This window comes from Chelonia mydas, chromosome 5, assembly GCF_015237465.2.
Source record: "Chelonia mydas isolate rCheMyd1 chromosome 5, rCheMyd1.pri.v2, whole genome shotgun sequence".
NCBI lineage: Eukaryota > Metazoa > Chordata > Testudines > Cheloniidae > Chelonia > Chelonia mydas.
In genome coordinates, this window is record NC_051245.2 from 55,050,337 (window position 1) to 55,060,394 (window position 10,058).

General features: G+C 42.4%; 1 long non-coding RNA gene across 1 annotated transcript; it reads left to right on the forward strand.

Moving 5' to 3' along the window:
* The first annotated feature begins 465 nt into the window (after positions 1 to 465).
* LOC122465861 lies at positions 466 to 6,595 on the forward strand. The gene is made up of 4 exons (XR_006290974.1): positions 466 to 533; positions 3,213 to 3,361; positions 4,324 to 4,377; positions 5,999 to 6,595. It is a non-coding gene; the product is annotated as an uncharacterized LOC122465861 (long non-coding RNA).
* The last annotated feature ends 3,463 nt before the right edge of the window (positions 6,596 to 10,058 follow it).

Consider the following 10,058-nt stretch of genomic DNA (forward strand, 5'->3'; position numbering starts at 1 on the left):
GGACAAACAGCTGTGCATATCTCTCTATCAGTGTTATAGAAGGCAAACAATTTATGAATTTATCCTGTATAAGATTTATACAGAGTAAAATGGATTTATTTGGGGTTTAGACCCCATTGGGAGTTGGTCATCTGAATGTTGGAGACAGGAACACTTCTTCAACTGTTTTCAGTTAAGCCTGCAGCTTTTGGGAGACATAATTCAGACATGGGTCTGGGTTTGTAACAGGCTAGCATGTCTGGCTCAAACCAGGCAGGGCACTGAAGTCCCAAGCTGCCAGGGAAAATGGGCTTAGAGGTAGTCTAGGCATATCAGCTTGCAGTTCCCAAAGGGGGGGTTGTCGTCACACTGGCAAAATAATTCAAGGCTGAAATCTGCAGTGAAACAAGTTGTGGATATATCTTGGAAAGGACAAGCTTCTAACTTTATCTTTCATCTCCAAACAACACATACGTGGGAAGCAGCTACTCATCCATCTTAACGAGGTGTCCAGGACCGAATGAATAATAGTTTCAAATGATCAAATTGTGAATGTACGTAATGTGCATGCTCAAACACAATTGGTAATTTGCATATGAAAATCAGTTAATTTCACACCCAAATGTGTGCTTCTACAGGCGATTACTGATTGATGCGTGTAAATGAGGATTTTGTGCACTAAGGGCTTGTCTACACTGGCAATTTACAGTGCTGCAACTTTCTTGCTCAGGGGCGGTAAAAAACACCCCCCTGACTGCAGCAAGTTTCAGCGCTATAAAGCGCTGGGGTAAACAGTGCACCAGCGCTGGCAGCCTTGCTCCCCGTGCTGGGAGCTACTCCCCTCATAGAGGTGGTTTTTCTAGCTCTCTCCCAGTGCTGGCGCCGCGACCACACAAGACACATTAAAGCGCTGCCGCAGCAGTGCTTGAGCGTTGCCAGTGTAGACTAGCCCTCAGAGGGTGAAGTATTTTCTGTGGGCACAACTAAGACACACATGAAAAATTTGCCTTAACATTATAAGACTGTTCTCTTGCTTCTCTCCAAAATAAACCTGCCCCTTCTGATGTCACCCTACGAGGTATGTCCCAATTCCCTGCTCCACCACTGACTTCCTGTGTGACCTTGGGCAAATCACATAGGCCTTGTCTACACAGGGGAAATTCACAGGCATAGCTATTATCATGATTATTTGGATAATCATAGTGCATACAAGCCCAGTCCTGCACCAGGATCATGTTGTTCTAAACTATTCTGGACTAATGTAGCTATTACAGAATAACTGCCCAGTTTGGACACTCTATTCTGAAACACAAAAGTTATTTTCTACTGATTGCCTGAAGTCCGACTGTGTATCAGGTGGTTGGGGAAAGAGAGTAAGAGCTATATCCTGTGTATACTACACATAGCAGTTAAGCACTCTGGGCCTGATCCAATGATTCCTACTGACTTCAATGGGCTCTGGATCAGATCCTATATGAGGAAACCTAAAAATATAAAGAGATGCAAACAGTGTGAACTTGTGATGTATGGAAGAGAGCACCACTATCCCCTAATGAAAAAAAGCAGAAGCCATGCTATTAAATTTGACTTCCGGCATTATTATTTTAAGTAACAAAATATTGTACCAATAGCCCACATCTCCTGCCACTCAAACCCAGAGAAGAATTAAACTAGCCAGTAAATATATTACACACTTGCCTAGAAAAAATGAATGTGATGACAAAGAAATGATATGTGCCATAGGGGCATCATGTCAGAGGTACTACCACCAAAAGTAACATTTATAGGAAATGATATCACAGCATCAACGAATACTTTTTTCTTCCATGGATACTGGATGCGTGCTTTCTCCCATGCCACCCCTCATGCTTGGGAGAAGCTCCCCATAAACATCTGCAATCTAACAATGTATCCTCCTTCAAAACCCTCCTTTAAACTCTCCTTTACCATGATGCCTACAAAAATATTGACAATGGTTAGGCTGCTGGTGTGCTGAAACCAATGCCTCTCCTGCTAACCAATCTTGTCTCATTGGGTACATCTACACTGGAATAAAAGACACACAGCACGGCCATCACCAGGATCAGCTGACTCAGGCTCATGGTGCTCGGGCTGTGGGATTAAATATTGCTGTGTAGACATTCAGGCTCAGACTGAAGCCCAGGCTCTGGGACTCTCCCCTCTCACAGGGTCCCAGAGCTTGGGTCCAGCCCAAACATCTACATAGCAATTTTACAGCCCTGCAGCCTGAGCCCTGTGAGCCTGAGTCAGCTGACCTGGGCCAGCTGTGGGTGTTTAATTGCTGCGTAGACGTACTGTAGGTTTCCTTCCACTCTCCCGTCTGTCTGTATGTATCCATTTGTTGTCTCTTGTCTTATACTTACATTGAAACCTCTTTGAGGCAGAGACTGTCTTTTTGTTCTGTGTTTGTACAGGACCTAGCACAAGAGGGTCCTAGGTAATGACTAGGACTCCTAGGCACTATGATAATACTCAAAATAAATAATAATAATTAATAATAATTAACAATACTGGCAGCTATGCCAATGGAGTATTGCCATTTAGAATAATGTACACGATTTTCAACTAACACCAGGAAATAATGCAGAAATGAATGTCCCAAGCAGTATTTACCCATATTTACCTTGCATTTGTCACTGTTTTTCAGCAAAAACTAAGTTGTGCGCAAATAATTCAGATTGATTATGTGCCACAGCATCTGAAACCTGCCATTCCTGGTGGGAAACTGTAGGTGTTGCTGAAGCTGCATAGTTGGGAAGGAGAGGAAGGTGGCCTAAAGGTCCCTTAAATTTATTGGTTAATATTTTTTAGTCCCGTCTCAGATATCCTTGGTTTTCCTTCTTGGATGATATACTTCAGAATGTATTTGGATTTGATGCATTCCTCAGTTGTTTGGATTTTTTAAAATAAATTCCCCAGAAAACCAGCATAAGTGGATTTTAACTTGTTAGTGAAGCATGCCCTAAGAGAAACTGTGTAAAGTAGTGAACAGCCTGCAAGAGCTACGGATTATCTTTAAATTGAGAAAAGAAAGATCAGTAGAAAGTTTATTGTGTTCCAGAGGACTTGAGAGTAAATGAAAGTGAGTCTCTTTACTATACTTTAAAGGGAAGTTGGTTAAAGAGACAATACTCTAAAGTCAATACTTGAAGTTTAGCCTTCATCACTTTTTTTTCCTACTGACCAATTCTCTGAGCACAATCTGTTTCCAGTCTTTTTGTCATCAGAGTGAAAAGGTCAGTGGCCTTTGACATGGCATGAGCCACTGAGTGAATCCAGGGAAACGACACCACCAGAAAGAAAGACAGAGAACAGAGCTGTGCTTAAAACAACTTCAGAATTGCAACAACCTCCAAGCAAAGTAAGTTGTTCAGAGGTCCCAGGGAGTAAGGACATTGTTTAGCCCCTTGACTTCCTTTGAACTATTGGATGCCTACCGTCTTTAAGAACTTTGTACTGATATGTCCACATACCCTGTTGAGGCATTTCAGGTTAGGATATCAAAATGCCACTCTCATGAAGCATCTTTAGAACAATCTAAAAATAGGGGTGTCAACAGTAACACTAAGAGAATGGAAAAGTTCCATCAGCCTAACACAGATTAATAAAGAGACTTACACTTACCACAATGGGAGAAAACACAGCATGAAACATGAAAAAAGTTGGTATTTTCTAGACATATCTAGTGAAAGAATGACTATAATCTAGTTCCTTTATACTAATATAGCCTTACTCATCAAAACAGACTAAAACCACTTCCCTCCAAAGCATGGTTTACGATGAGATAACGTATTTGTAACTTAGGGCAGATCTACACTTAAAATACTGCACCAGCGCAGCTGCACTGCTGTAGCACTTAAGTGAAGATGCTTCTACACAGACGGGAGAGCTTCTCCCATATTCCACCTCCCCAAGAGGCAGTAGCTATGCCAATGGGAGAAGCTCTCCTGTCGACACAGCACTGTCTACACAGGGGGTTAGGTCGGTATAACAAATCGCTCAGCAATGCGGACTTTTCACATCCTTAAGCAACGTTGTTACACCGATATAGGTCTGTAGTGTAGACCTGACCTTAGATAAGAATTATATTAGCATTATGAAGCAAAATTAGATGTATGCTCTTCCCTAGGTTTCTCCTTTCTGTATGTGAAGTTGCTTATTATAAAAGCTCAATAAAATAAGAATAGGGTAGGCCAAATTTATTTTACTAGTACACAGGTTATTATGGGGAGGAAGTGCATGGAATGTTAATCAAGGGAAAGGCTAAATATTTCAGCATGTGTCTATGATAGGAAAACTTGATGACAATGACCTATTTTTCAGCATCAAGGTCCTCCAAGCAGAGTTGTTGGTTTTTCCATTCAATCAATGCAGTGGGTGAGTTACTGTGCAGCCTCATCTCTCCCCTCCAACCCTCCTCATCCCACCCCATTCCCAAAGATGATGAATCCTTTTGGATTCTAGAAATCTGGAGACTAATACTGTCCTATCATTGTACCAGGCCTGGTGTGGCATTACAACTGCTTATGGTGTATGTTCATGCTATGGGCTCTATTTGTCACCTCCATCTTCATTACTCTCCCAGATTTACCATTATTTACTAACAGGCTGAAACAAATGCAGTGTGAAGGAAGGAGGACCAGATCTTCCCTGGCCTAAGCAAGTTCAACTCTTATGCTAGGAATGAATCTGGCTAATGGACAAGAGCATCAGTGAGAGAGGTCCAGTGCTAAAGCCTTTGGATTGCATCAAAGACGGTTTGCCAAACCAAACTAATATCTGCAGTGAACACTAAAAGGTCATTCTTTTCCTTCACCAAAGTACCTTATCTACAAAGTCACAAGCAGACTATGCCAGGTGGTGGACCACCTGACTAACCCAGCATGATTCCATCACAGTTAAGAAGAGTGGAATGTTTTGTGATACAAAGAGCTTTCAATCAGTTTTGCAAATAAACAATTTGCAAAGGTTTCAGGGTAGTCTCTCTGATGCTATGGAAGGAGTGTCAAAACAGGAGGAAGAGAATGCACCATTTTCCCAGATTGAGTTTCATTTATTTACATAACCAACGCTTCAAATTGCCATAAGAGAGGTCCACTTGACCTTCTGTGAGATGGACCGTTGCTCTGGCCTTCACGGGTGGTGGAATTCCTAGGCCCTGAACTGATGGGGACGATTAATATCTATGTTAGGGAGGGCTAGTTGTTATCAGTGCTTAAACATGCTGTGGTCCAGCCCTTGATAACAAAAAATAATTTAACATTAATGATCTTAATAGTTACCTCCCTTTTCTGTGGAAGGTCGTTGAAAAGATGGTTCAACTATAGTGCATAGCACAGAAGAATATTATAATTCTATACCTGCAGAGCTTCACTCTATTTCACCACATGCATCTCTGGATATCTACTTCTGTTGGAAAAATTGTGGGGACAAAGGCAATTCAGCATTTATTAACTGACACAGTCCAGTGGTTCAAGTCTTGACAGAGGTGGTTTGTGATTTATCCACTCTGCCTGTGTCCCAAGCACCTTTCAAACCCCATTTAATTCACTTTGGGATTGAGATAGATGAGCTTTTTCTATTTTTTTTTTTTTTTTTTTTTTGGTGTTTAAGTAATTACTACTCCTTTTTCACAGTTAAAAACAAAATACAAAACAAATCTCTCATGATGATGCAGAAGACTGCTGAAACTATGACAATGGAGAGAGACAGATTTAGAGAGAGACAGATTCACCCAGGCTGGATCAGGGAGTTGTTTATTATATCTGATTGCACCAGCTGATCCTCTTATCTAGCAGGGAGGAATCACCTGGAAGAACAGAAGGTTGTAGTGCCACCTGACTTCCTGTGGGATCCTTCAGGGTGTGGAGAGGGAATCAGTTTAATATCAACTTGTGGCCTCAAATGTCTAGATTTTTCATGGAGAAAAAAGCTTGTTTCACCTTACTTTTTGTTTGTTATTGAATTTTAAAATAATTTCAATGTCTTCCTTTGGTAGATTACCAATGAAGAACTTCACAGAAGAAATGTAGTATAAGGAGGAATTTGACTAGAAGATGGCTGACGGGGTGCAGTAGGAAACTGTTCCAAGCAAATGAGGTAGCATGGAAGAAGCATGAAGACAAGACTGGAGACGGCAGATAATATTCAATGCCTACAATAAGTCTTGATGACTGCATGTCATATTTTAATATCACTTTTATTATCCCTGATTTATTACAATAAAAAGTGACTTTTTAAAAAAATGAAAAATAGGCAAATGAGAATGTGGAGACTTTTCCTGTTTTAATGGCACTGTTACATAATGTCTTGGGTGAGGGGGAGAGTTTCTTGTGAGTAAGTTTTTACTGTAAGAAGAAAGGCTGTGGTGCTGATGGTTTTCTGATGTAGTCTCCTTGGGGGAGTTCTGGCAAGCAGCAACAATATTTGTTCTCTGCCTGAATCTCTCTAACTAGAGTTAATCCTTGAAGCACCGTTGCTCCCTGGGAACTGAGCAATGATGTTGGACCAAGATCCTTGAAAGAAGGGATTGCCTGCATACTGTTGTGACTACCTGTGTTCTAGGACTGGTGTATCTATGTAAATAAAACAAGTTGAACTAAGAATACACTCAGATTCTATGTCACTGATTTCTCCTTCAAGAGGGAGCCATTCTGCAAAGCTCCAAAATCTGCTACTGCATGGCAGAAAGGTGTCATTATCTCTCCATTGATCTACTTATAATGTACTTATCACCATGACATTGGAGTGCCTAGCTGAGTTCTAGCAGATTATAATAGTATTAGCAGATTTTTTAAGATAGATCTTGTGTGGGGACTGAAATTCTAGAGTGTAGACACTCCTTTTTAGGCTTCCCAAAGTTTTAACTGAAGAGATTGAATACTTATCTTTCTTGCTATTCCTAAGAACATACTCTAAGTGCAAGTGTGCAAAATTTACAGAGGTGATAATGAGCTACATGAAATATCTGCTATTACACAAACAGGTTAACATCAGCAATTAAAAGGATAATTATGTAACTACATGCTGCTCAAAGGCATGATTTAAATCATGATCTTATGTCTGATTCACATGTAATATAAATGCTTAACAAGGACCTAATAGTGTGTACTGAAGGAACAGCTAATATACAAAGTGATGTACTGCATTGTCAGTGATTTTGGTATTAATGATATCATATCAATTTTCTGTGTACATATTTTTACAGACAACAGGGCAATTAATAGTTGTTAAGGTTAGTTCTAGGCTCAAAAGTAACAATGTAAAAATGGCACTTTCTTACTCAACAGATCTGTTTCTATCTGCTGACTGTAAAAGCTAACACAGTTTTACTACTTTTTCTTCCTGTTACCCTGCATAGTCAACACAACTAAGAGAGAGCGGTGAGCTGAATTTTATTCCTTCATAGGCATCATCAACAGATTTACTAATGCAGTTTCAGTCAGATACCTCTGTGCACCCCACTATAGACTGAGGTTGTACCAGTGTAATTGAAGACATTAATTTGGCTTGCAAAACTTTTCTTATTGCAGATAATGCCCCAAAAGGAAAGAACTCATCTTGACTGTCATATCCAAGGTGGAATTTGCAAGGCTGGGGGTTAGAAACACAGTGCACATTGAATATAGAAATCATTGACAGATAATACATGTGGAACTCTACAGAGCCATTTTTATTGTTGCTTTTCAGCATAAAGCCACATTTTAGTTATCCTATTTTTTATACTACTGTTTATTGTTATGATGAGATCAGAGCATAAAATACACATGAACATACACACCTGCGGCGATGTCTTCCTCCAAAATGATATTTTTTATATAGGGCTTAATCACCCAAACAATGCATTACTACACCTGTTCTCTCCTCACTTTCAATGCAGATACTAAAGAGTTGGTTTCCCTCTCCACTTTCCAACAGACAATGGATGTATCCTGCTCCTGAGTCCCTAACAAACATAAAACAAAATCATTGTGTGAGTGAAACGTTAGCCCAAAATAAGACTTCAATGGAAAAGTCATATGGAATTTAAGAAGTGTTAAGCAACTAAGAGTGTTCTATACAAATTTAACAGAGTTCCTTAGAAATTGCCCTAAAACCCTATAGAATGTAATACAAAATTATAGCTTTTTCGATCGGTTTTTTAATCCTATAGAATTCTATAATAGGTATATAATTATCTAAAAATTATATAGAAAAATTCAAAAGACTTATAGGAAGACTTGCAATTTTCTAATATATTTGGTGGGACTTTTCAATAAAGACAACGATGGATTATAAATCTTTAATAATCTCCCCCTTTTTAAAAAAGTTTGTGAATTAAGTGTCATAGAGAAGGTAGATCACAAACGTCTATTCGCCCTGTCTCATATTACTAGGACAAAAGACTATTAATGAAATTGAATAATTGGCAGATTCAAAGGTGATAAAATACTTATTCTCATGAGGCACAGTTAGCCTGTGGAACTCATTGCCAAATATACAATTATATAAAAGCTACCAGAATTGAAAAAAAGTTATTGGACTTTACATGGGTAAGAAGAATATCCAGCTATAATAGCAAATATTTAAAAAGAAGCATTCTGGGAGGGATAAAAACTCTCGTGTGTCAATGCATAAGTCAATCTTTAGCTATACAGTGTTAGTAGGAAACTTTCCCTTGGGGCAGGCTAGCTCAAAACTGCCTCCTGCAGTGCTTCTTCCTTCTGCCCTTGAAGCAGTTGGTACTAGCCACTGGCAGATACTACAGAATATGAACCACTAGTCTGATCAAAAGTCTTCCGGGAGCACCAAACACTTCTGTGACCACACCCTGCTCAACAGAATTGTGCCCTTTGACCTCTTCGTCAAAGTTCCAAGGATTAATAGGACCTGGTGGCAGTGAGAGTTTTGCTGGACTGAGGAAAACAGGTTGAAGAGAGCGGCTTGCTGACACCCACTCGGCCACCAGTGAGTCCCAGGGTAGGTCTACACTTACGGCGGCGAGTACAGATACCGTATGCCCAGCTAGCACAGGTATAAATAGCAGTGTAGGCAGCGAGACACTGCTTAGGAGAGAAAAGTAGAGACAAGCCAGAACCTTAGGGTGTATACCCTAGATGGCTTGCGACAAACCCAAGCAGAGCCTTCCATGTCCACACTGCTATTTTTAGCAGTGTAGTGTCCCTAGGGTTGCCAACTTTCTAATCGCACAAAGCTGAACACCGTAGCCCTGCCCCTTCCCCGAGGCCCCTTCCCCGAGGACCCATCCCTTCCCAAGGCCCCGCTCCCCGCTCCCTACATTCCACCTCCCTCGGTGGCTCGCTCTCCTCTACCCTCACTCACTTTCACTGGGCTGGGGCAGAGGGTTGGGGTGAGGGCTCTAACTGAGGGTGCAGGCTTCGGGGTAGGGCCAGAAATGAGGGATTCAGAGCATGGGAGCGGGCTCTGGGATGGGGCAGGGAGTTGGAATGCAGGAGGGGGTGAGGGTTCCGGCTGTGGGGGGTAGGGTGGGCTCCATGATGGGGCTAGGGATGAGGGATTTGGGGTGCAGGAGGGGGCTCCAGGCTGGGGGGTGGGGCCGAGGGATTCGGAATGTGGGAGGGGGCTGTGCGTTGAGGCAGACTTTGGGGCGTGGGAGGGGGTACAGGATCTGGGTTGGGGGTGTGGGCTCTGGGGTGGGGCCAGGGATGAGGGGTTTGGGGTGCAGGAGGGGGATTCAGGTTTTGGGGGTTCAGGGCTGGGGCAGGGGGCTGGGGTTCAGGGTTGGGGCATGGGCTTACCTTGGGCGGCTCCCGGTCAGAGGCGCAGTGGGGCTAAGGCAGGCTCCCTGCACTGCACTGGCTGCCCTGTGCCCCAGAAGCAGCCAGCAGGTCCGGCTCCTAGGTGGAGGGTGGGGGCAGGAGTCTCTATGTGCTGCTCTCACCTCAGGCACTGCCCCTCCCCCCCAATTCCCATTGGCCGCGGTGGCCAATGGGAGTGCGGAGCCAGTGCTTGGAGCAGGTGCAGTGTGCGGAGCCCCGTCCCTCCCCCCGCACCTAGGAGCCTGCCCTGCTGGCTGTCTCCGGGGCTCAGCATGGTGC